Source organism: Anomalospiza imberbis, chromosome 3, assembly GCF_031753505.1.
Source record: "Anomalospiza imberbis isolate Cuckoo-Finch-1a 21T00152 chromosome 3, ASM3175350v1, whole genome shotgun sequence".
Taxonomy (NCBI): domain Eukaryota; kingdom Metazoa; phylum Chordata; class Aves; order Passeriformes; family Viduidae; genus Anomalospiza; species Anomalospiza imberbis.
This window is the reverse complement of record NC_089683.1, coordinates 70,452,882-70,480,278: the sequence shown is the minus strand read 5'-3', so window position 1 is coordinate 70,480,278 and position 27,397 is coordinate 70,452,882. Positions and strand designations below refer to the sequence as shown.

The 27,397-nt window shown below is 46.6% G+C and overlaps 1 protein-coding gene and 1 long non-coding RNA gene across 2 annotated transcripts in view; one reads left to right on the top strand and one right to left on the bottom strand.

The window, feature by feature from the left end:
• Positions 1 to 5,079: 5,079 nt before the first annotated feature.
• The window catches only part of TOMM20 (translocase of outer mitochondrial membrane 20), a 69,021-nt gene continuing 46,703 nt past the window's right edge, over positions 5,080 to 27,397 (bottom strand). The window contains exon 6 of the transcript XR_010997370.1: positions 5,080 to 7,611. The gene's annotated coding sequence lies outside the window, so the exon portion shown is untranslated. The remainder of the gene's footprint in view (positions 7,612 to 27,397) is intronic.
• Positions 16,870 to 17,935, top strand: LOC137471049 (uncharacterized). The gene is made up of 2 exons (XR_010997374.1): positions 16,870 to 17,024; positions 17,252 to 17,935. It is a non-coding gene; the product is annotated as an uncharacterized lncRNA (long non-coding RNA).

The window sequence follows — 27,397 nt, the reverse complement described above, 5'->3', positions numbered from 1 at the left end:
TAGATGCAGTAGTGGAGACCTCCCTCTTGAACATAGAGATGAGTTTGACCCACTTCTACTGAGATAAAGAAATCAGAGGAAAGCCTGGGGAAAATGGAATCTGAACAGAGTAAAAAGAGACATTTACATAGAAGAATAGCTGTAGCACCACACACTTATTCTTTTTTTTTTTCCTGCTAGCCCACCACACCACTTTGAAAAATCCTTCTCACTCTGCAGGCTTTAGTCCTGTGGTCAGGGGAGCAAAGGCACACAGCACTGCATGTTAAATATCCTCTGATGCTCCAGTGGTGACAGCACATTCCAAACCTATGGGGTAAAAGCCCCTCTCAGACACCAAGGCAACCCTTGCTTTGCTGTGCTTCTTCACGGGCACCAGAATCAGCACAGAAACCCATCTGCCCAGGGCCGGCATCTTTGATTTATTGATTTATTTTGAATATGCTGTTCCTCTTGCACATCTGACTCCCCCCTCCAAGGGCACAAGACCTTTGCACTTTTCTGATGACTTCATCCTTTGTACTCCGCTCCCACAAGCTATAGGTCAGGGATCGGATGATGAACTTGACCCAAACTGTCTGACAAAGGCTTCTCATCTGCTTGGCATGGCATTCAGAGGAATCGATTCACTGAGGTGTCAGTGCTGCATTGCATTCAATAGCAGTTTCTAGGCATGCCATGAAAGGCACCAGTACATCAGTGGGCTTATTGACCCATTCAGTAGAAATTCCAGTGCTGAGCAACCTTCTCAGTTCCCCATGGTCTGAGGGCAAACCTTCCTCCAACCATGTGTGTTATACTGAGTATAGAGAATAAAAGCTTCAATTTTGCAGAGTTGCCTTCCCAACAATTTTCACAGGCACTCCTGAAATTCCTTCTGAATGAAAGGAATGCCATCTCTTCCCAATAACAATGGATATTTCATCATTTCTGCTGTGCAAGTTAGTGTTCAAGGAGGTACTGGCCAGCATGGAGACAGGAGCAGGTACAAATAGAAATGTGCCACTGCTATTCTTAAAAGACAAAGCACAAGGGCAAAGCATCTTCAGATGAAGTCACCTTTCCCTCCAGGTCGTGTCATCTTCAGGCACACAGGTCAGGCCTGAACTTTCTTTCTAATCTTGCTCCATCTTGCCACTGAACCAGATTTTATCCCTCCACAAGGTCCATCCACATCATCTTCTCTTATTGCCAATACTTCCCTGAGCATCTGTGTTCTCTAATTCCCTTCTCAACTCTTTACGAACTCATTTAACACTTTTGCTGATTTGCCTTGTTACTAATTGTGTATTCCTCTATTCTCTCTCACTTTTTTCCAGGCAGAGGGAGGGAACATGCCTTCCCAGAATTAGCAGCACTGTCCAGGAGTGTCTCATCAGTGGGCAAGTGTTAATGTCCTGCTTGCATCCTTACTCCTCTGCCCTCAAACACCACCCACTGGGCAATGTGGCATTTCTTAATAAGACCAGCTCACAGTAGAAACCAGGTGCCATAACAGTAACATAAATTTTCTCAATTCCTAAAATTTGCAAAGGATTATGCTCCACTTTTTGGGTTTTTTTCACTAGCTGCCCGGTGTGATAAAATTAAAGACACTTATGACAGATGAGAATAGATCAGCAGTGTTCAAATGGAAGTCTACACATGTTTTTGCTAATGGTGTCTGAATAAAAATAAAACAGGGACTCCAACAAGGCTACAGTTTGGCTAAGGATCGACCAAAGATATTAGAACTTCTTGAGTGTTTTGAATGTTTTAAGGTACATACATCTCTAACTGAAGACAGAGTTAATTAATTTCTTGAGATATATTTGAAGTAATTTGCAAAAGTGAGCATGAAAACTGAAAGCACCATGGAAGTGTGCTCTGCATGGTTACACTACGCTGACTGTGGAAGGAATTCAGCACAGATGAGGGACTATATATATTATATGTATATATATATATATATATATATATATATATATATATATATATACACACACACACACACGTAAAATTCAGTTAGGAGCTGGCTGGCTGGTTCCAGCTCAGCTGTGGTGCCTCAAAATGCCCCATTCTGCAGCCTTCTGAAATTACAGGCTGTCTGTTATGAAAATCACTTTGAACTTTCATATTTCTGGTCCAGAGTCTCCCTCTAGAATTCTCCTATGTATTAACTGCTTTTGCATATGATAACTGCTTTCAAAGCCGAGTCACACATTCAGCATATCTTCACATTGTGGTTTCACTATGCAAAGTGCCTATGCTCCTCTCTTCTAGGTACTGCATTTGATGCATCCCCCTGCCTTTTTACCTCATGGGGGGCCCTGTCAGGGCTTGCCTCCCAGCTCCAAGAGCATAACTGAACATCAGCCCACCCAACTAAACAGGCTGCTTGCATGGAGAAATGCCTCCCAGTCTGAGATTGAGCCTCGTCAGGTTACTGGATTAAAAAAGCCCTACATTCATTTCTCTTGCTCACAGGCTCGCTGCTTAGTCAGCTGTTACACCGCCACATAAAACCTTTGCTAAAAGAGCTGTGGTAGAAAATAGCTGATCAGTAAGTCTGAAGTGTCAGAGATGTCTGGGTAGGTGGAGGCACTAACAGGAAGGCAGGAAACCCAGTCTGTAAGCTTAGGGCTGGGAGAGAGGAAACCGTTTCCATTCAGTACAGAGATTGCAGGACAACACTGATGGGAGGGCTCAGGCTCGGCCAAAAAGCCTTTTTTTTTCTCCTCTGTTTTAATGATTCCTGCTTGCTGGAACTCAGCACCCCAGGGAGGAAGCATGGGCCAGCCTACGCTGAATGCTGCTCCTTGCTCCAACCCTTGCAGCCGCGGGGAGGGGAGGCACAGAACCTATAAATGTATTTCACACAAGTGTGTGTGAAATAACCCACATAAATCACCCTGCGAGACTTTTTTTAAAATGCCTGCTAACTGTAACACCAGCCACAATTAGCACACCAACTTATTTACATGTCATAAATCCGTGGCTCACAAAGACCTGCTGTACTGACTTTTCACCACAAACCTGTGAGCTTTGGTAAATTCCTTAAATCAGACTCACCCCTTTCTTATAAAGGGTTTCAAGCAGCTCACAGCAGCATAAAGGTAAATCACACAAGGGCTGCCTTGTCCTCCCAGACTCCGATCACAGCTCTAGCATTCACCCCTTTGCAATTCCAAATACTGATTAGATCTGGGAATAGATCCTGCACATGGATCTAAATGTGGGGAAAACAATGCACCAAAGACCTGGAGTTCACTAAACCCTTCAGAGCCCCCACTGACAGCTCCCAGCCTGGCAGCTGTTCCAAGGCAGCTTTCAGTTTTAATCACAAATTATTCTCCTGACAGCCCACAGTAAAATTAAAGCAAGCATCATAAGACAAAGAGGCTCGACTTTGGTTTACAAATTTCATGCAGGACCCTTTGGGGGTTCTATCTTGATTCCAGGAAGAGCAAACCAGCCCCCCAGATGCAGCAGCTGTGCCCAGAGTGTCCCAAGGCAGCGGCGCCGATGGGTCCTCGCACCCTGCGGTATCTGACAGCAGGTCCTGCATGTGTTGGCACCTCTGGCCAGCCCCACTGGTGGGTTACACTTTGCTGTGCCCAAGTACACGCTGCCACGGATGTCACCGCACGTGGTTCGCTCCTTCTCCTCCTCACTGACCAAGCCCAGGAGGGAAACACATTTCTTAGAAGCAGCAGGAACCAGAATCTCTCATACCAGGTGTGTGTTGTGTGAGGGAAATCAAAAGCAAGTTATGTTTGAACCTGCAGTGCCCACACAGCTTGACCAAGCCATAAAACCACAGCTGTGTCAGTACAGAGACACCCAGAAGTGTTCATTTGCTCCTGTGTGTGCAGGCATGTGCTTACAGTGTGGTCTGAACACTGCCTGGCACACTGAAGCCTCACTGCAAATTAGGGATAAGGGATTATTTTTCAGTTTCCCAATTGCAAACTAAGGATTTACCCATGCCTCCAACAGAGGTCTTGTGAGGATAAATGGAGTTATTTGAACATTTTGAAGGCTGGAAGTGCTAAGAGCCAGACGGGAGGGAGTGGTCCGGAGAACCAAGGAAGCAGAGAGTACATTCAGTGGAGGGGTTGTTCCAGCTAATGCACAGAGAGCTCCCTTGCTCCCTGAAAAGCCACTCCAGACAATGCCTAACAGAGTGCACGTATTGCAGAGCTTCATGTACTCCATTTTCCTGGAAAAGCACAGAGCAGCAGTGGTTTCAGCTCTGCCTGGGCTCTGACCGCTCAGAGCACCACACCACCTCCAACACATGCCCATTAGCAGAATTTAGGTCCCACTTTGCTCATTCCTTTTCCTGCTCCATTCTTGGTGGCTTCCAAGGGCTGATGTTTCCACATCTCTCTTCCCCAAAATAAGGCAAAATTGTTCCTTGTCCTTCATGGGACTTACTGTACATCACAATTTATCATCTTAAGTCAATGGGGCACCCAACCCAAATGGCACCATCATACCAGTGGGCAAAACCCCCTGAGAAGTGCAGCAATTCATTTATCTTGCCAGCACCACACTACTAATGGGGACGGTAGGAAGAAAATGATCTGTGGGCTCTCATAGCACCCACCAAACCCAACAGCATGGGGAGATACAAATACAGAGCACCCCTGAACTCAGCATGGCAAGCCAGTGACTGGGAGCAGCGAAAGGGATGGATTTTCACACCCCCTTTTCACTGCTGGCTTGAATGATCCCCTGTCACACATGGCCACAATCTCCACACAAGCAAGAGAAGGGAAAAATCTATGTGCTGCAGCCAGAAAACACTCTGCAGTTGAAATCATGCTACCTTCTAGCTAAGGAAGGTGCTAATAGCAAGAAGGATTGAATGGAATAAGCAAAAATGGAAGCAGTAAGATTCCCATCTCTTCCCTAAGCACAGCAGGGCAGAAAGGCTGCAGAGTGGACCACCAGTATATTGGCATTTTTCCTACTAACTGAAGTTTCCACTCACATAAAACTATCCATGCTAATACATTGCACTTTCATTAAAATCACATCACTTCAACTCTTTATATTTTTATTGTGGCACATAAATGACACTGTCCAAACAAAAAAAAACAAAAAAAACAACAACAACAAAAAAAAAAACCCAAAAAATAAACAAACAAAAAGAAAAGCCATTATAAAATGAAATTCTGAAATTAAGTGCTGCATTCTAACCAGAGAAAAAAGGAACATTTCGAACAAAATAATTTGGCCTGTATATTTTTCTAAACAAAACTGCATCACAACAAATGCAATCCTACAAAGACCATTTGTATTAATAAAATGGTATTTTTGCAATAAAAAAAATTGCTGGCAGAGTGTTCAGCTGGGTTTATTAGTGTCATTAAGAATCCTCCCACATTCTCTTATTTTTCAGCAGCTAGCAAAGAGGTATGTTCAGAATTTCATTATTTGAGAATGAGGCAATAGATAAAATAAAAAATAAAGAGCAATTTGTACTCCTATAATGGCTTCCTCTCCAAAGCTTCACAGCAGTTTACAAAAAACTGCATGATTTAACCTGCTCTCTTGCAATGTAGCTATTTCCCCTTTTTATGGCTGGGAAAAATATCTCTTGAGAGTGTCTCTGTTCATTTCAAACATCTGTATTCTGAGTGCCAAGAGCATGATTTACCACAGTTTATTGTGCTCCGAATCAGTGTCCAGGATAGGTACTCAGTATTTCTAGCAAAAAAGACCACAGGCATCTCGCATCAGCAATCCCAGACTCCTGGAATCTGCTAGGGAGCTGGAGTGAATTTGGGACAGCAGGAAACTCAACCTCTGTTCCTTAGCTCTGGGCTTCTTTTCAATTTCCATGCTCCAGGGCACAAGAGGCAGAGCCTTTCACCTTGTTCTAGCCTTCTCCAAAAACACATGGGATATTTCAAATGTTTTGTTAGGCAGGAATAAGCTCTCTGCAGAAACATTGACTGGCTCAATTCTCTTTTGTCCGTTTTACAGCCTCTGCATTCCTTTTGGGCGACACTTAAAGACGCAAAAGAATTCCCAGTATTTAAAAAACTTCTTATTTTTAATGTTTTCTGGTGCCAAGACTGACAGACGTCTGTGCACGTATGGAAAAAGCAGGAAAGCAGGGCTGTTTCTGGGGAAGAAATGCTTCTTTCATTTCCTTCCTTCTTCAACATTGGTTGATATTAATTTTAAACCTGGCTGGCACTCCACAGTAAGGAGAGTGAAAGATCTTGTTATTTCATCCAAAAAAGTATCAAATAGGTGTAGCTGAAATTTTAAAGCAACCCTGCCAAGCCATAAAGTTCCCAAAAGGACGACGGCTTTCCTGGCAGCACGGGGTTTGCCGTATCAGATGCAGCAGACTACCAGATCACAAAGCCTTACTGCTTCGTTCTAGCCATGAGCCATATTTCATCCTGTGCTTCAGAAGAAGATGAAAGGCCTTCATAATGCATCCTAAACATTACCATATGGAAAAATCTTGCAGCATTTAAAAAGGATAAGCAAAGAGGGTCCTACAGAAATGCTAGGACACTATAGCATTCATTTGTAAAATTCCTGTGGGACAATTATAATGTCTCTATAATTTTCTGTGGAGGGGAAGTATATTCCTGATATATTCTGTAGGCAGTGGTGACGAGAGCTTATCACAATAAGCACAGGACAGAATGCAAAAATAACCAGATGACCAAACCTGTGAAAAATCGAATTTCTGAACTCTACCATTTTTAATGCAGGTAGGCCAGGATTCAATCTCTACCTTAAAAATTGTATAATGGCAGTAACGATAAAGACTCAGAACCAGAACAAGGACCAATGAGGCCATTAATAATAGTAATAAATGTAGCTCTGCATGAGGAAAACAGCCAAGGGAAAAAAAAAAAAAGTCATTTTAGAATATGTATCCTCTGTAAAATTCCCACTGCATTTGTACAATGCAGTAGCAATTAAGGAGCAATTCCCTGTCTCGGAAAAGCTGCAATCCACCCCGTGTTATCAGATGTTGCCTAGGAGGTCAGGAATGCTCCAAATGGCGCTGCTTCTCCCGGGCTCTCCTTGCCCTTGGGGCACAGGCACCAGGCGGGCGTCGGGAGCCGCTCTGTGCCTCGCAGCCGCGGGGCAGGGACTGCCCGAGCATCCCTTGCTCCAGGAAGGATAAGGAAAGTCCACGTCTCTGCCAGGCTGCGCAGGGAGAGCAGGAGGAATAAAAGCAGGACCCGTCTTGCAGGAGTGCACACCGTGGAGTTATCTGCAGCATCACAGCTTTCCCCGGAGAAATGGTCTGCGTGGGAATGGGGGACATGCAGCTGGCACAGGACCCCTCTTGTACGCTTCAGTGGCATGAGTCCTGCCTTACTGAGCACACTGAGAGCCAGTAACCTTCCAGTCTCCCTCCTTCCCATGAACCTCCAGCTGCCACAGGTCTGCAGACAAACAGCTGCATTTTGAACAAATAGGTTTCCTTTCCTTATACAATTTTTTCTTGGGCAACTCTGGAGAGCAAACTGCACATTTTGGTCCTTGGCTGCACAGCTTCAACGCCCAAATCTTCCCCTCCTCAGGCAGTAAATGCAGCTATTGTTTTGCCAGTTAGTCGGGTTACTCTTTTTTTCACTCGTGTTGCTGCCAAGGTAATGCAGAATGTTACACACTTTAGAAACCAGCCCGGGTTGTGTAATGCTACCCTACTACCACCAAACAACTTAGGACTGTGTCAGCCCAGGGAAAAAACAAGCCTGGAAGCTAGAGGAGAGGAGATTAAAGCAAAGCAGCAGCATGGTTTTTAATTGTGCCTTAGAATTTCTAATCTAGTTAATGGTCCTTCCAGCCCATCCTGTGTAAAGACACGAGCATGTGGCATGTACTGAAGGAGGATCAACACTGACACACTGACAGATGCGCTTATTGGCACAAGAGACTAGATTAGGTTTTGGACTGGATTTTTTAACTTGTTAGCTAGCCAGCAGCAACTTGCTTTTTTGGAGGGGAAGAGAGGGATCAAACAATTGCTGCAGAGGGATATTAGTTCCCTCATCTTCTTCCATTATGGATTCTCTGCTTGAACATGAGACAATGCTGCCATTCCTTCCCCCTGACTCACTGGCAATTCTTTATCCATCTCTGGTTTGCTGCTTTGGAGATTTTTTTGGCTGGAATTTGATCACCCCCACCTGCCCTTTTATTCTCTCTCCATATTTTTCAACACTTCTGTCTCCTTCATCACTTCCCAAAGCTCTGCTGTGTAGTGAAAGCCTGTAAGTTAACCAGAAGTTCAATACATCCACCTCAATATCATGCAATTTTGTTTGCCCATTTGAGGAAGATGAGGAGCGAGTGCCTTGTACCGCAGGCATGCTGGCATGTGTGGCAAAGAGCACAGCGCAGAAGGTGGAGAGTGGCTGCCTGCCGAGAGGGATGCGGCTAATGTTTAACAGCACACGTATGAAAGCTAGCTCTGTTCACATTCCTCGGGAGGGCTGTCCTACGGGTTGACAGAGGGCTGCTCACAGAGGAGGGCAGGAGTAATTAAGGAGAACCAAATTCTAGCTGGTGGGAGAGGTGGGAGATTTCAAAAGTCCTTGGAGCCCAGCCAGGACACGGGTTAGAGGTCAGAAGTGCCATGGGTGCTCTTGTTCTGATGGCAGAGTGCTGCCAGAGGTGTCATGCCCTCCTGCCAAGCTCACAGCTTCTCGGAATCTGAGCAGCAGCTGAGCAGCTGGGTACACAAACATCTCCCATCCAGCCCATGAGTTCCCAGACCAGTCCCCCTTTGCCATCTTGCCATATTCCAACAACACAGGCAAGTGCAAGAGGGTAGAAGTTTGGGACAATGGTGGCACTGTAACTGGACTGCACTTTTTTATAAACCTTCTGTGTTCTTTCACTCTTCCCTACTCTCCCTTCTGCTGAGTCCTGCATTCCATGTACATGGTCCTCAGCCCATGGGACCCTTGGTCCCACTGGGAGAAGCCACTGCTTGGACACCACATCAGTGCTTCGAGGGTGGTGGGAGCATGGACTGTGACTTTCATGCAGCACAGCAGAGACACCACAGCCAGGGCTGTTTGCAGAGGGGTACTTCTGCCTGGCTGGGTCTGTGGCTCTCCTGCAGCCACCCAGCCCCAAGGCTGAGCCTCTCAGGGAAGCTATTCATGGAGCAAAGGGTCAGGCTGGGACACCACCCCTGCTTGTGGCAGTGATGCCAAGGGACATGCTTTCAGAAGCCAGCAGCAGTCTGAGGAGCCCTCGCAAACACCTGGCTCCAAAAGAGGCACACTGGCTGCTGAGCCTGCAGCAGAACCCTCCCATGGAAGGTGAATGCACACTGCTTCCCTAGAGCAAACAAACAGAAGCACACCAGCCAACTCCCTCCTAGCCCACAGGAGTACTGCCAGGTGAGGAGAGAACAATTCACCCACCTACAGATGAGACTGCAGCACTAACAACCACATAGGAAAGAGGTGAGCCACTTGAAGGGGCCAGTTGGGCAGGCAATAACAAGGTCTGCCCCGCTTTCATCCTCCAGAGAGCCACCAGCCCTCAGCCTGGGGGACTGTGCGTTCTAGGAAGGAGCCAGAGTAGCTGCAAGGAGCCTCACCATTCCCTCTGAGGGCTCAAATAGCTAGCATGCCTACTGCTTGTCCACACAGAGGAGTCCTGCTGCTTCACACTGTCAAGCTGCTCCTTCAGTGGTTTTCCAAACACAGTGTATTTACTTTTTAATTGGGTGAGCAGAAACAATTGACCCCAAAGCTAGTGAAGAGCAGGAAGGGGCTCATCAAGTTATACGGCCCCCTTGGGCCAGCATTAGCACTGCTGCACCCAGCTGTGCTCTGGCTCCATGTTCCATGGGAGGGTTCAGGGTCCCAGCCTGCCCCCAGAGCACAGCAGGCAGGTCATGGAAATCTGACCTGTGCCCATGGAAACTAGAGCCTACAGTCAGGTTTGTGCTGCAGGCTTTTGCTGGCAGAACAGCGCCATTGAGGAGTGTGCAGGGATGCAGCCATGCAACTTGCCAAAGCAGGGTACACTTGCAGCCCTTGGAGCATTGCAGCTCCCCAAGGAAGATCGGCAGGCATTTCTCAGTCCAATGTCCCAAATGTCATCATATGTGTCTTGCTGAGCACAGAGGTCTGAGCAGAGAGCTGGCTGGCCCCTGGAATAGGTGGCTGGCGGTGAATTCTCTATCCAAAACTGCAGGTGGTTTGCCCAGGGCACAAATGGCAGCAAAAGCATCGATCTTTCTGCAGTGAGAGCAGAGGGATGCCAGCTCTCAACCTGACCTGCAGTTCTGAACTGTGGGTTCAGCTCCCTGTTCAGAGGCAGGACAACCTGTCCTCAGTCACAGCCCTGCTCAAATCCGTGCTCTTCGGATCCAAAACAAACAACTAGGAGTTCCTGGTAGTGCTGAGGAGCAAACAGCAGGGCCATCAGCAAGAGCCAGGTGGGAGCTTCTGGCTCTAAGCCTGAGATAGCTGGGGAGGAGGAGGAGAAAGCAACACAGCAATGGGAACATTGCTCTCCAGAGAAGGGGGGCAGCAGGGGTGGCAGAGAGTGCACAAGTGAGTTCATAACTGCCTGTCAGGGACCCAGCTCTGCACTTAGATGTTTTCATATGCCAGCTATAGCTCAGCATCTATGGGATCACCAGCATGATAGCAGGAGCAGTAGGCTGCCACTTTCTCCAGGTGACCCAGGGTATTCACCCATCAGTACACTTGCACTCACACACATGTAAAAGCCCCAGCCCATCTGCTCTTTTTCAGACTGCAAAATTACGTAGTTTGAAAAGCCTTAAAATGCTGATTCCTCCCTCAGCAGGGACACAGTTCTCCAGAAATACAAAAGCATGAGTCCACTGGGGAAAAAGGATATACTGGAGAGTAAAACACTGTAACCGTCTGTCAATGCCATGTGGGATGCTGCTGAAAGAATTTTGGAACAACTGTGAGACTTTTTGGATGCTCAAATACTGAATGAGTCAAAAAATCATCTGTGTCCTACAGAGAAACATTTCAGAAAACAAAGCAATTGGCTTCTAGCAACATGATGTAACCTTGGTTTTTCCTCCCCTTATTGTAAGTGCATCTCTGGGTGTTTGCTTTTAAAGCTGTATCCATTAATAATGTGCCTCTATATTTATTTAGAGATATGTCAAACACGGAGCGCTTATCCGTAGCTCCAGGCAACCCAACAATTTTAATACATAAACAGCTACATAAATGAGTCTCATAATCGTCCAACAAAAGCTTCAGCAACAAAGAACCCCATAAGCACACCATCTCTGCTCAGGATGCTCAAAATTCGGCATCCACTTCAGCAGCCAAGGAGAATAAATAAGCTTTCCAAGGGAACCAGCTCGGGTTATTAGAGATCAAACGAAGGAACAAGTTGTTTGTCTTTCCTTAACTTAAAAAAAAAACAACAACCCACAAATGGAAAAACATGGGCCAGTTTTTAAAGCAAGCTCGGCATGTTGCCTGCCTAAATTACACTTACATGCAAGTGCATGCAAATGCATTGTTTCCCTGGTCATATGCCTGAACTTCATCCACATTTTCCTCAAATGCCTTCTGGAACGTGACAGGACATGCACAAGCAACCTCCTCAGTCCTTCAGAAACCAGACCATGGGCATGCTGGTGGGAACAGAGGAAACACCTGCATTCCTCCACAGCACAAATGCAGCCAAAATAATGATGAGTCTGAAAAAAGCCCGACCTGAAGGCAAAGGTCAGGCTGCTGCGACTTTGTGGAGCAGAGGGGGCTCCGCTTGGTGCTTGGCAGGAGGGAGCCTTATGCTCTTGTGCTTTCAAATGTATTTTCCTGCAGGAGAGGGGAAAAAAGATTAGAAAGAAGCCAAATAAAAATAAGCAAACATTTTCAGTTTCTGCTGCAATTCTGTAGAGGGGTGACTAAACACTGCTGGTGATAGCTCAGCCCCCACCAGAGCCTGCTACTGCTGGCTGTATCCATTCCAGAGAGATGGAGTCTGCCTGACACTGAGGCAAAGGAGGTGCACAGTGGGGCATAACGTGGCACCTCTATGCCACAGGCAAGCAACTGTGCCCCTGTGCAGTGCTAGCCACTGCTTTGGGCCGAGCCTTGCTCCAGTGAATACCTAAGCAATGCACTTGCTGAAACCTTGCAGGACCTATTGTGCACAATCCCCGACATGAAATACCAACAGTGATGTCTTGGCTGGCCCCGTGGAGAGGTCCTGCTTTTCCCCCAGGGAGGTGCTGCTGATCTCTCAGCTGGGCATCACTCATCACACACAGGACTGAGGGAAGGCACCAAAGGCACCATGGAGGTTCAGCTTCCAAACTTGCTTTTCTCTTCCTGGATGGGAGTTACGTGCAAAATATATGAGAGGGCCACAAGAGAGAAGGGTAAGAAAACCCTCAGCAGTTCATTAAAAACCCTCAGCTTAGACATCTGTGGATTTTAATCCTCCTCCCTCTGCCTGTCTGATGCCCAAAGGAAAAAATAAAGTGCTTGGACTGGCCAGTTTGGTGTGAGTCCCTGTCCCTCCCTTCCTGCTCCCCCTCACTGCAGCACAAGAGGAAAAACACTTGAAAGGCTAGGGGGTGGCCTCAAGGATGTCTGCTTTGCCTCCACTCATGCCACTCTTCCTTTTGTATCTTTTCTAACACCCAAAGAGGAAAAAGGCAGGACCATCTCCTGTACCCAGGTGCCTTTCTCATACACACACAGACAAGCACATTCCCATTCAAAACAAGACTGCAGTGCATTGAACTTGTCCCTGAATGTAACCCTTCTGGCTTGAACAGCCCTGCTGGCTCCTGCCTTGGGCAAGGTTTCAGTTTCCCTGTGGCTTGATGACGTGATTTGGGCAGGATTTATGAGGCTTACCAAAAAACACAATTAAATCTAAGGGGCAATGAAGGGGATTTTTTCTTTCTTTTATTTTCCCTCCCTTTTCATTCCTTGCTTCTAGGACTAAGGCAAAAGTTGAATTGGCAGAAGTCCGCTGTGTTGGCTGGAGCCTGAATTTCTAGCCAAAGATGTTTTCTCCAAGTCTAGTTAAATTAATTTCCTTGAGTTTTTCAAACATTTTATTTGCTCTAAGTGACTGAGAAGCCATTGACATTTCAGTTGAGGAGCAATCAAAATACAGGACCTGAAGGGCCAAAGCCATTTCTGCTGTAACTGCCGCGGCTGGCACTGCAGCTCCCACCACCGAGGGAAACAGCTGAGGTGGGCACCCTGGAAGATAAGGCAGGTAGGGAGGAGAAGCTGGGTTGGGACTGAAATATCCCCTCTGCTTCCAGCAGAAGAGCCATCCCTTTGGGAAGAGGCCCAGACAGGTCCCTGTCTGGATTGAAGAATGGATGTACCTAAATGCAACAGGAAGGAGCATCACCTCCACTGGAAACTACACATGCTGGAAAATAAAAAACCTGTGTCCCAACTTTGTGCTTTGAGTCCTGTTCAATAAACAATAACAGAGTATGCTGGAACTTTGTCAGCTATGTCATTTCAGGTGAGGAAGGCTTGTGTTTTCTAGGTACCAGCTCTGTAAACCCCCGAGGAGCAAGGTGCCAGGGCAAGCAAGGGTCACACGGTGCTCAGAGAGGCACATGCACACCCACAGCCACGTGTGCTCAGGCAAATGCATTTCTCTCTCCTGCAGAAACTAAACTTCAGATCTTGTGGGCTGATTTTCTTAATCCAAAAGCAAAGGTCGAACAGAAAGTATGTGGCTTTGGTTTATTTATGGAGAACCTTAGCCATCAGACTTTCCAAAAGCATCAGCAAATTCTGCACATCCACATTTAAACCCCTCAGAAATGTGTTGTGCCCTGCCCTTCCAAAGGCCCCCCTGTTCAGGTGCTGGGCTGGGAGTGTCAGGAGCCAGGAGTCTGGCACAGCACCAGCCAGCCTGGCACAGCCCACAGCAGGAGAGGGGACACGGCGAACTCAGACACACTGCATCCTCTGAGGATGTCAGCTCTCTTGAATTATTTACTTATTTCTTATTACATTACTGAAAAGGAGAGTGAGAAAAAAAAAAACCCTCCCAACTCTCCTGAAGAGGAAACGAATAGGGAAACTTTGAGATTTCTCATCCCTCCAAAAAGCCCCTCAGTGAGCATGGCCACTGCAGCTGCCCCCGAGAGGCCTTGCACCACCTCAATCCCGATACCAACAAGGAAGTACCAACAAGGCACTTAACCGCACCGCCAATTTCTTTTCTCAGCCTTCGGGTTGCCTCAGAAGTTTTTTAAACAAAGACGCTTTCCTGTTTTTAAAACCTGTGCATCCGTATGGTTTGCAGGTTACTCAAATAACCTTATCACTTGGAGCAACACTGGCATGAATTTCAAAACTGCTTACTGCGGTGCTCCCCTCCCCTCTCCACACATATCTATTTACTCATAGGGAGCCTTATTTACAGTATCTTCCTGCCAACTGCTGACACAGAAGAAAAAAAAGCCCTGGGTTACACATTAAGCTTTATCGTTGAAGTATTCATGCCAGACGGTGTCCAAACAGAGTTAACTGACTGACCTTAGCTCAGGGTAAGCCACACAAGGGGGAAACTTCTATCGCAATCTGCTTGCACGGGCAGAGCTTGTTTCGCACCACCAGCTTTTTCATCTCCTCCCCCCCTTCATCTGGGCTGAAAAGGCTTTTCAAAGAAAACATGGTTTTGTTTTCAGAAAGCCAAGTAGAGCTGGTTCCTTGTAAGTTCATTAAGGGAGGAATTACCAGAAGAAGTTTGCAGGTAAATGTTAAGGCATGGAGAGGGCAGCCTGTACAACAAATCCTGATCTAAAATCCACACAGCCTGCGAGTCAAATTCAATTCTTCTGTCAAAACCAGGAAAATGAAGAGGACTGCCATGCAAGAATATTCTGTCCAGAGGGTCTGGAAAATCCAGAAATCAGCTTCACTATGCCTGTTTTGCACAGCAGCTTTGGAAAGATCTGCCAAACGTAACAGTTTCATTTGACAGTCATCTTTTGGCTTAACTTCTTAGCTGGCTGGTGGCCATCTCCCATTGCACAATGAATGCCTGCAAAATTAATCATAAACTCCCTGCCTGGAACTCCCAGTGCCGCTCTCCTGAAGGGTACCTGCAGCTTGCTCCAAAACCCTGACGGTACCTCAAACCCTGTGTTCATTAATGGCCCAGCCAGTGAGGGAGGACAAACCATCACAAAATCAATCCATGCACTTTATTCTTCCACTCCCACTTCTGCAATCTGCTGGCCGAGCCATTTACCTCTGTGTTCACTTCATGACAGCCACACCACAGCCAGGCACAAAGGTGCTTATCTCGACCTCACACTTCACATCCTTTCTTCTCACAGCTAACACTTGGCTGGTGAAGAAAGCTGTATGACCTGTCTTGGGAGAAAGGAGAACCAAGAGCTGCTCTCACATTAACCTGTCCTGATCCTCTCTCCAGTAAATTCTCTACCACCAGTTTGGTAGGGGTGCGGTAAGGTCCCCTTGCTGCAACACTGTCTGCATGTGTTGGTTTTGTCAGCAGGGACTCATAAGAATGCAGACAGAGTGGGTTTCTTGTCTCTGAGAAGTGCTGGCTGGCCAGCCCTGCCACGGGACCATGGGGCAGGGGGCGTGGGTGGGACATCACTGCACTTGCTCCCCGAATATACCACACCCCACTTTACCGCTCCCATGTCCCCTTCTGTAGAATGACTTTCTCCTGCCAAGCAAGCTGCTCTGCACTGGGGAGGGAAAGCCTCTGCTCCCCACTTCCTACCCTCAGCATGCAGTGCTAGCACTTGGGGAATGCCCTTCCCCGGAGTTCCTGTCCCACCACAGGGGTGCAGCCCAGGCTCTGACAACATCGTTAATGGCTTGGCACCTCTGGTTTCAAGAGAGGTCTCTCCCTCCGTGCACCCACCAGAGTGCTCAGGCTCAGGCAGCCCCCAGGCCCTCTGAGCACACTTGGCTCTTGCCCAGATTGCACCGGGCAGCCGCTGTCACATTCCCAGCCCTGGGCATTCCAGCAAGGATGTGGCCATCAAATCCAGGGTGCTATCTTCTCGTTTCCCTGTCACTCTAATTAAATTGTTCATTTTTAAAAGTAAGCAAATTGCATTCCTGCTAAGTTAATTAGTTCCTCCTATGTAGTTTTCTTCTTGCAATAGACTAAATTGAATTGAGCATACAAACACCTCGGGAAAATAATAATAATAAAAAAAAAAAAAAAGGAAAAAAAAAGGCAAAAAAAAAAAAAAAAAAAAAAAAAAAAAAAAAAAAAAGCAGGATATAAACAGCTCCAGAAGGGAGCAAGAATGTATTTCCTAACATGTCTAATAACAAAACATAAAGGTATAAACCAAATGTGATTAAAACCAGAGGAGCAAGCAGAACACATTTTATTGCTATGTTTTCACTTTTTATTTCTTTTTAACAAGGATAAAAAATAACTTGTGCAACCTCCGCCAGGAAGTGAGTGGATCTTTGAACTCTGCCATCTGGCTAGTGGAATCTGTATTTTTGTTGCCTCAGGTTACAGGTTAATCCTGCCAGTTTTTATTATTTGTAGAAGTAGTTGGCCTCTTGGAAGCTTTTATGGTCTCTGTCACAGAGAAGATTGCTGCTGAGCAAAATACACACACAAAATACTGGGGTCAGTGTGGTGAGGACATGGAGCAGGGAGGGAAAGAGAGAGGGGGAGAAAAAGGCAGTTCTGGCTAATCTAAAATTATCCTTTTTATTACAAGAGAAGACGTTGCAACATGTGCTGGCGAATTTGCCGCACACTGCAAGTCAGCGCAGACAGGAAGGCTGAGCCTCCCTGCTCAGGGTGGAAGTCAAGCCCGAGCATGCCCAGCAGCTGGGGAGACCCATGTGATGACAACAGCATCCAGCTCCATCTGGTGATGTGCTCCCAGCCCCCCCGGGCACTTTTCCATCTAGTCTTGCAAGCAGCTGGATCAATTTACTCTAGCCTACGGTGCACTGCACAGGCACAGACTGAAATTATTACTCATGGAAATCCCCTCTGTCTCAGTGCTTTGAACAAGGAATCAGGTAGCTTTCAACCTCCTGACAATTAATAGCCTTTGGTCGAGGGAGAACAGTGCAAAAACGCTGGAAGGGATGGGTTTCAAAACAGCTTGCTTAGTTTCTAGTAAATTAAAGGGAGTGGGCGGTTGAGGTACACAGTAATATTATCCAGCCCAGTGTGGTCTTCACTGACGTCAGCAGGACATTTTTTCCCCTTCTTTTTTCCCTCTGTCTGCCTGCCTCCTGAAAAGAGACACATGGAGGCTAACACTGTGACAGAAGCATGGCTCTCAGAGCCGGAGAACTTCCAGCTTCCATCAACAAAGCCAGAGCACAGATGCTACTATGTTGCAAATGAGCAGCACCAAAATATATGCAAGTCATTTCAGAGGAGGAAAAAAGCTGTTGGAAACAGAAATCATGAGGACTTGCAGTATGTATTTCTCTTTGTGTTGCATGATTAACTGTTCTGACTAAGACAACGCTCTTCCTGTGGCTAAGAACACATCCTCATCTCATCTTTTGCTTGAAATAGCACATTTGACCATGACCCCTCCCCACAACTGCTGTGCCCATCCCAGCAGAGCTCTGTAGTCTTTGTAACTGTGTTTTCTCAGTATCACTGAACACATAGTTTTCTCTGAGGCCCCTGCACTGTAGGCTGGAGGTATTATACAAGAGCTGCCAGCTTTGCATTGAAAATATGCCAATAAGTTCAGCAGAAAAATTCCACTATGCTTTCAGCAAACCTGATTTCTGTGTACCATCATGCACTTGCAGCCTTTTCATGCACTGCTATTTGCATATGGAATAAAAGGTGGTTGGAAAGCAAATAAAAAGATGTACAACACTGAGATGCTGCAGGTAGGAAAAATGGACCCTAGGCTCATAGACATAACCTTCCAGATGAAACATAACACTACAGTGCCCACATTTACTTGTGTCAAAAATGTGAAACACAGAAAGTGTCCCAGCCAGGATTTTTTTAGGGTTGCAAGAGACAAAAGGGACTTTTTTATAACAAAAATGTGTACTAAAGATGCTGTGCCAGGTTCTGACTCAACACAGACACATGCATACTGCTCAAAGTGGAAGATTTTTCCAGTAATTGAGTGGACTGAATGAGCTCATCATGACCCACTGAGCAAGTTTTCTTAGTATTCTTTTTGAGCAAAAGAACAGCTTTGATCAGTGTTTGCACTCATTTGACTTTTCTCCTGTTCCCAAACTTTTGTTCCTTTCATTAAACACCCATTCCATTCGGCTCCTCTTGGTGAAAGGAGCAATTTTTTACTAAGTGTAGCCATGGGACTTAAGTAAATATCACCGAAGCATTAAAAATCCAATGTATTAATGAAATTATACTGCAGGCATTGTCAAGATGCAGGATCACCAAAGCGAGAGCAGGAGAAGAGTTCTGTCCATGAAAGCCGAAAGACACAGTCATTCCACAGAACGCTGTAGACACAGACAGGGCATCCTTGTGCAGGAGGCTGAAGGGGGTGTGTGAAAGTGGAAGACCATGAATCACTGCAAACAAATTATGTGATCACCAACTGGCGCATTCTTCTCGTCCTTCCATATCCTGATCTCCTGATTTCGTAATGGTCACCCATGCAAATTGATGGCATTCTGCCTGCTGTTCTGAAGAGCATTTTTGCTGCTTGTTTTTAAGGTATGAAACTTTACATGGTGTGAAGGTTGAGGAAAAGGTCTTGAACTAAGTCATTTTTGGCAGGAGTAAGCTACAATTCCCTCAGAGCCACAGCTATAGATTGGGTTTTGCTGGAAACACCCCGCATCTATGTGTGCCTGCCTTTGGAGAACAAGGCAAAGATTTTTACAAGGAAATATCGCCCGTTTGCCTTTTCTGCGAGTTGCCTGCTGAGGGCCCTTTGACAACAGTGTCTTTCAGGATTTATTTGCAACTTTCATTAGGGCATTTTGGAGAAAAAATAAAGAAGGAATTAATAGTTATCCATAATTACAACTCATCGTGGCAGCACTTGTGGGTTAATGGAGCTCATATCTCCAAGTTGCCAATCCTGACTTTTAGCCACCAACCTCTGCTCCCTTCTTCCTGCAAATGGAAAGTCCCTATTGCTTTACACAATAGGCAAAGACAATTACCCTCTGGACTTTGAAAGAAAAGGAACTTTGATGAATACATAACTTGGCTAAGCTGCACTTTTCATTTAAAGAAAACACTTCCATTTTCACACCCAACAGGTGCAGCCCAGGTGGTAGCCTGCTTTCTTCCAAGGTCTCACTGAAGAGTAGGAACGGCACCCCAGAGCCCTACCTACTCAGCTTCAGGCTGTCTGACTGAGAATTTCAACAGCTCAGCTGTTGCCACAACAGCCTGCAGCAAAATGTGCCTGGCCATGGCAGGTGAGGTTGAAAGGAAATCCACAGGCTTCTCCAGTTCTCTTTTTCAGCTATTTTTAGAGATGTAGTCAAGTCCAGGCTACGTTGATCTCACAGCTATCTTCAGACAGCCTTTGGCCACCCTGCCATACAGGAGCAGAGCTTGAGCCCAGATTTTAAGTTCCAAGCAAGGTGGCCCTGATGGTGAGAAACACAGCCCAGCTTTCTCAGCTTGGACTGAGGCTGTCCATGTACACTGCTTTTGTCACAGAGGATCGATGGCAGCTGACAACTTGTGTCACCCTGGCCACCAAACAGCCATGGGCTGGTCATGGGTCTGAGCCACTCATGCTGCAGGCAAGGCTGAAGGTGGACCTGAAGGTACACTTGCCTGAAGGTGGAAACAAGACCACCATGCAGAGCAATGCCCCGTGACCCCCAAACAAATGCAAGCAAAAATGTTAACCATCCCATGAGATAGGCCCCTGGAAAATATCTTATGTGATTGCTTCTCATGAGCCCTGGTGAAAAGCATGCAAAGAGGGCTGCACATCTCAGCTGGCAGGCAAAGAGTCCTTTACAGGGATGCCCCTGAATTATTATTACCACCACTCTCCTTTACAAAGCCTTCAGAAATCTTTCCAAGGTGGTATTTTTGTGACCAAAGGTCAGAGTCCCTGCTATGATAAATCAGGCCTGATTCGGAGGCAGGTTCAGCTGACAGAGTCATCTGACCAGGGCAGCTGTGCACAGACCCTGAACCAGTTCCCTTCTTGTGTCTCTGTCAGGCTGGGCATGAAGCTCAGACATCTGCTAGTTCCTGAATTACAGCGTGCACGCAATAACGGACGTGCCCTGCTTGGGGAAGCTTGTGTTTATTATTTTCCAAGCTTTGCATCAACTACACACACAACCAGACCGCAGCATCCGGTCACCAAATCTGCTGTGTGCAGCTGCGTTGGCTGCTAAAATGAATGGTGACTTCGTAAGGCTGTGGCTTCCCTAGGGAAAAAAAAAAAAAAAAGAAAAAAACAAAACTAAAGGAAAAAATTTGCATTTCCCCTTTTCTGTCTTGCCAAATCCTTCTCTTCGAGAAACGACACAAAGTCCTGCTAGGTAGTATCATATTTGTAAGGAGGGCAGCAGGCCCAGCCATATCGCCCACAGCTTTGTTCATGTCCAGCAAAAATATCTGGGGATAGCTCACAGCCACCTGGTGGAGCTGGCACATCCACGTATTCCCTGGGGTTTGGGGAGGATTGATGTCAACCCCGAGCCAGCACAAGGACAAGTGGCCCCACAGGACTCCCCAGCATGTCCTGGGTGCCCTGCTGAGCACCACTACAATCGGCTCTTGCTATCATGCCAGCCTGGGCCCCAGTGCATCCTCTGCCCTGTTCCCACTCCGTGCCTGCCTTCTGAGGTGCTGTTTGTGCTCACCCATGAAAAAATGCTGCCCCGCTTAGTGGCCCTGGATCATTCCCTGCACCACCACCTGCCCCAGCAGGAAACTGCGGCTGCCAGGCCTCCAGCAGCCTGTGCGGAATGCTGGGGCGCTCCTCCGAAGCCAAAAAATGCCCACATTGGGGTCGGTGGCAGCTGGGGTCCTGCCACAGCCAGCACCAGTGTTCAGGGCGAGCTCCCAGCCCACAGCTGTTGTCCACAAAGGAGGCTGAAATCCCCTTCCACCATTCCCCTGCCAGCACCACTGAGCTGCACTGCTTTGACCTTTTCAGGGAAATCTGCCTGGATGTTTTGGCTCTGACCCCTGGCAGCCGCATCACAGGGGGAGCTGAGCCCACTGTAAAGGTCAGAGAGGCACAGCCTGCTCCTCAGGGGGTTGCTGGGCCTGCCAACTCAGCTGTTGTCTTCCCATGACCACAGCTGCCATCGCTGCTTGGAAAGGGCATGAGCGCGATGCTGTTCTTACAGTCTGGAAATCATAAAGCCATGGTCTCAGATGGGCTCTCAGAAACAGGAGAGGCAGGGTGCTCTGTGCTGGCTCCTTGTCAGGGAAAACTGAGAAGGGTCCTCACAAGAACCTGTTTTTAGGGTTGATCACTTCTTAGAGCTACTTAGTCGTGCTCTCAAAGGGCCAAGCCTTGTGCTTCACATAAGGCATTTGTGTCTGCTTGAAAAAAACTGTAAAAAGCCCCTGAGACTGAGAAATTTTAAAGACACAGCAAAAAAAAAGGCTAAAGCTTCAAGCCTGTGAGCACGTCTCCTAACCATACCCAAATCGCTTCCATATTTTAGAAGTTTTGAAGAGTGTGTGTATGTGCTTTGTAAATCAGCAAGCCTGACCCTGAAGCCATCCAAAACTCATGATCAAAAACTTCTGAGTATTTGAGGTGCAGGTGACATCATTCTCCAAAGGGTTCCTTCATCTAAGTAAGAAAAAAAAAAAGGAATTTTTGAAGCAGAACAACAGAAGCTCCAAAAACTTGCTTTCTGTGCCAGGAAACACGATGCAGAATGGGGACACACACAGTCCCATTGGTACAAGCGAGAAGGAAACAGGACCTGTTTTCTGTACTTATGAGACTAAAATGCTCTCCAGACAAATACCCCACCACCTGTGACATTTGAGTGTTCAGAAACAAAAATCTGTCCTCCGACCTCTGCACCTTTTGTCTACCCTCCTGCATCTCTATATCTAGACTGGGGAGCACAGGTAGGGCATGGGGACATAGCTGAGGGGTGCTGCCACCCACATGCTTCTGTAGCGCCCCTGCGTTTCTGCCAACACTGTTGAATGGCTACGGTTCACACATTGCTGTGTCAAAGTTTCTTGGTACCAATTTCAGGGTAACATAACATCCCAGAAGGCTGGGCTGTGGCCACTACCAAAACAGCTCAGGTTTGCTCCCTTACCCCAGCAGCAGTCCCAAGGGCTGTGACTGTAAGACCAAGTCATGCAGTCCAATAGGAGCATAGCATATCTGTAGGGCAAAGCACTCGGGATTAAGGATATTACATCCATGTAGTGCACATTTTAGAAGGGTTGCATCAGACTAGCAGCAGTCTGGCTCTATGAACTCAGCTAGGAAGCAGATGAGGAGCTCCCAGAGAGCACTTTCCACTTTAGTTTCTTCCACCAGAAACCCAGCCTATGTAAGGCAAGGTTACCCCACAAGGTGGAAAGTTGTGTGGGAGTAACAAGGGTGTTTCTCCAAAAGGCATCCCCATCCTGAACTGAGCCAGTAATGCAGGAACTTCCAGCTCATCTGCTTGCACTGGGCACAGAAATGGAAGATCCCTAGTGCCATTGCTCACCAGATGCCAAGTGATTTGTATGAGCAACCTAGGCAGACCCAGGCAACCTGACACAAGGCACAATCACAGAGGACACTGGCTGAGAAGGGGAAGGAAAGGAGATATGTTTAGGAAAACAATGCTGCAGAGGAGGATGGATGCAGTTACAGCCCCTGCCTGTGTACACTGGGATCCAGCGGGACAGGAAAAGGATTTTTGGGCCATCCCATCTCATCCCCATTTCTATCCCCAGCCCACACTGTGCTCCTGCAGGCTGTGGTGAGAGAGGAGGAAGGTGCTCCTCAACACACATCTGAGTGAAGGCCTGGACATGGGGGTGCAGGCGGTGGGACAGGGGCATCCAGCTCAGCCCAACCTCCTCCGGGAAAAGGCAGTTGGGCGGGCTGGCCCGCAGCCCAGGCAGCTTCAGAAAGGATACGAAACCTCATCATTGCGAAAGCAGGAGGTGACAGTTCATGCTAAGGCAAGGGGCTCCAGGGTGATTTCACTGCCTACATGAGGTGCAGCTCGCTGTGTGCCACCACTCTGCAGCTCCTCACAGCTCCCCTTGGGCACAGTGACGTCAGTGAGCCTCCAGGAGTGTTGTCCCCCATCCACCAGCCAGGGCAGCTCACAGCGTGGCCAAGGACAACTCTCCTGCTTTGAGATACCTACAGGACTTGTATCTTTGTCTTTATAGGGAAGAACAAAGACAGCAGATAAAGGCAAATATTTGTGACAAAAAAGAGGTGTAAAATCATGAAGGTGCCAGGTAGTTTGGAGTTCCATGGCAAGGCAGGGCCATCTCAAACAGCCAGATGCCCATGAAATGTTATTTCTGGGCACCACTTCAGAACTGACTTGGAGGGAAGTGTGACATTTACTGAGTCACCTCCACCACTTCCTGCAGCACCTGGCGCTTACTTCAAGGGCTCTCATTTAGATAGAGAGAACTTGCTTGCTGTTCAGGCTGAAAATAACACCATTTACTTTCATTTTTTTTTTTTTCTGAAAAGCTTTGCTGAAATAATGATCTGTAATGCAACAGCCTCCAGTGCAGCCCCATGTGCAGTTCACAAGCAGGATGAAAAAGCAGCTTAAAAGCTGTCAGTCACCTGGTACTTCTCCCAGGAGGCAATGAGTAGCACATAGCTGCTTTCTCCTTGAATCCAGTAACCAGCAACAAGACTTCCGTTTTCCAAGCCACCCAAACCATGTAGCATCCTGAGCACTGATGGAGGTTTTTGCCACTTCCCCTGACTGCCTCAGTAAGCTGTGGCCTCCTCAGCCTCAAACATGGGCTGCAGCGGCCACACCATGAACAGAAATAATTCTGAAGGACAGCTCTGAATCTCTGCCTTTATGAAGAGTCATTCAGGGCTCCCGTGTCCTTGCTTGTTCCTGTCAGAGCCCTCCAGGGCTCAGGATGCACAGCCTCAAAGTGCAAGCAATTTCTGAGAAGAGGAATTGAAAAGAAAAGCTAAATCTAATTTAAAAAAAAACAAACCACAAACCAACAACAAAACACAGACAAGTATTTCTTTAGTTTCATATCGAAATTATTTTTACACATTTCTTCTGCTTTTAAGTACTCCCCTTGCTGAGGATCTAAAACTTGGATTAATTAATTGTGTATACACATTAAGCCTCCCTGTTTTGATATCCAGCTTGTTAATAAGGAAAGGACAGATTTTCCACCTTGGTATTACAGAATTTACACAACATTTCGCATTCAATCCAAAAACATTTGTGGTGTTTCTTTCAAAATCTGAAGCTGGATAAAGAACATTTTGTCCTTATGAAGACAAAACCTTTCATTAAAGGCCATTACGATTACAAAGGATCAGCCACCTAAACCCAAGTGTCTTTGTTGGCAGCACATCCATTAAAACAACTACTCGAACAGGATATGACATGTGAATGTTTAGTCTGTGGAAAAAAAAGAAAAAAGCAAAAAAAGTATCAAATGTAGAAATGTAGAAATGTCAAGGGTGAAAGAGGAACTGGGGTTGTTTTCTGTTAGAAATGTCGCCACTTGCATCACACTGGCCTGTGAGAGCCATGCATGCAGAAGCACCATGGAAGTTCTAGGAAAGGATGAAAAACCTCCCTTTCTTGTGAAATACACTGTTTTCCCAGAGAACATTCCAATTCAGAGTCAGACAGGAGTAAATGTGCAAAGCTGTCTGAGAAGAGCTGCAAACCCAGATTGTTCTGCCCGTGCATTTGGATGTCAGAGCCCCCAGGACGCACTGTACAGCAGCTCTGGGAGAACAGTGCTCACCCAGCAAAGAGCAAACCTATCGCCGCAGACACTCTGCTGATGCTCTGCTTGCTCCGTTGCTTTGGGCAGACTCTAAGGGAATAGTTCATTTGTTTTCAGCCTCTCCTTGGTTTCTCTGGTCAGGGATATTGACCAAAAGGCACAGAAAAATGTCATATGGACAATAAACTGCCTATTTAAAAGAATTACTATTGGTGCATTAAGCCTCCAGGGTCTGGGAGGATTTATACAGGTACACAAGTGGACATTCAGCTCTGAAAAATGAGGCTGGACAGAGTAAAACAAAATTATATTCTTTCCAGCTGGACATATTTTATAGCCTGTCAGTCTGCCATATTAAATGGAAGAGAGGAAAGGCCAGCTGGGACGTGCACCCAAGCTGAGATCTTCTGATCAGTCCTCTTTTTTCCCCTCTTTCTACTCATATACCTGGAGACTTTGAAAACGAGGTGCAGGCTGAGGCTGGTTATGAAACAAAACAAGGAGAGAGCTGTTGTGGACATCTGTGCTTGCTTTCTTGTGGGACTTGTGAGAAAAAGAGGCAGGCTGCATTTTTACTGGAAGGGGAGATTAATCATCTAGGAGATGCAAACACAAGAGAAAAGAAATAGAGTCTGTTGAGACACTTCCAGCTACATCATGCCCCTTGCCCAGCATGTTCCTGGCCTTGAGGGCAGGCTCAGCACCCAAAGGTCTTCAGGGCTCTGAAAGAGTAGAGCTGCAGGGGAGTGGCTGTGTGCCAGAGACAGGCAGGCCCATGCCACTGCCAAGGCAGCAAGATCCTGCACACAGCCATATTCTTCATAAAAATTACAGAAAATGTTAATTTATAGCAAATCCTTCCCAATTAAAGACCATAAAGCTCCACAGTTAATCAAGCTGATTAAATGAATTAAACTTGTTAAAAACAGTTTTATCAAAACATTTACATTTCTGCTGAGCAGAGATTCATGTGACTTTGAGCTGCAAAGTACACAGTTGCCTTGAGAGGACTGAAAAGAGGATTTGGAACATTAACCATGTAAAAAAATCAAGCCTACCACTGCTTCTCCTAGCATTCATTTAAACAAAGGAGTTCCCTGCTCCATTAATTTCATAACCAGGTCAGATATCTCCTACTTTCTGGCAAGAGAGGCATTGTTTACCCACAATGGTAGAAAACATATGGGTCCAAAAGGTGGGGAATTCATCCCCACCTTAAGAAACATCTCCAAGACAAAGTGCTGCCAGAGGTCCTGGGAGAGCAGCACCCCTCACCCAATCCATGGTGTACACGCATGGCACTTGTCCAGGTAAAAATCATGGCCTGGGTCCGAGAGCACCCATAAAGAAACGTGTCTGTAAGAGTACACAACACACACGTGTCCACAGCTGTCTGAAAGATTAAAGTAGCTGAGCGGGGTTTTTTTTCCTTGTATATAAGTCTGCTCATCTTCAGGCCCCACAGACAGGGGTCCAATAAAGGTTTTAGATGTCTAACTTCTTAATTTAGACACTCATCTTCAGTGTCACCCAACCGTGAAGAGGTGTACTGCTGAGAGGAATTGGACATTCAACCATTATTTTCCATCCTTCAGAAGAGAGCAGAGCAGGTTGGTGGTGACATCCCATTTACCTGTGCCACACCGTGACTCACCAGCCCCATGTCTTCCCAGAGACTCACTTGATGGGGCTGAGCTGGGAGCAGACAGACTTGTAATAGCTGGACACAAGCTGAGCTGGTATTGAGGGTTTTCTCTGCTTATGCAGAGAGAGAGGCACCCTCTCACAACACTCCACACCTCTTTTAAATATCATGTGGAGTTTGCTGTCTGTTTGCTCACTGTAGAGCAAGTCATGATGACAGGACTTACACTGAATGCCGCACTCCTTCACAGCTCAAATACAACCAACCATGGCCAGGAACAGGGTATCTAACCACACAGCAGCAGGCATGCCTGTCATAAATGGGTAGCCCATGTGCACGCAGAAGGCAGGTTAGTGTGAGCTTCAGATCCTTCTCAAATATTTAGCCCACATCAATGATGGGTTTTCTTTGCTGCTGCAACATGCACTGCTCTCCACAGCAGGCAGTTTGAATGCAGCACTGTGTCTGCCCAGCACTGCATGCACAATAATGTCCTGAAGACTTAAACAGTGAGACTGCACAATTCCAGCTAAGAAGGCAGTGAAGTGGGAACAAGCACGTTTAGAAGATCTGCAGGTTCAGCATTTTGCAGTGAGTTCTTCTAAGACAAAGACAAACTTGGCATTGGTACTTCATCTTCTGTGCCATATGCTTTATTCATCTGAGAGGTTTGTTTTTTTTTTTTTTTCCTGCAGGGCAGGGTGGATTGGCAGGTATGGAAAGAAATTCATTAAAATTACTTGGTCGGTTCTTTGTGCTGGCCACCATCTCCATTTTGTATTTTTATTTCTCATGCCCAGAACAATCCTGAAACAGACATCCTCTCCTGAAGCACAAGAAATACTCTCAAAAGGAGTGCCTGAA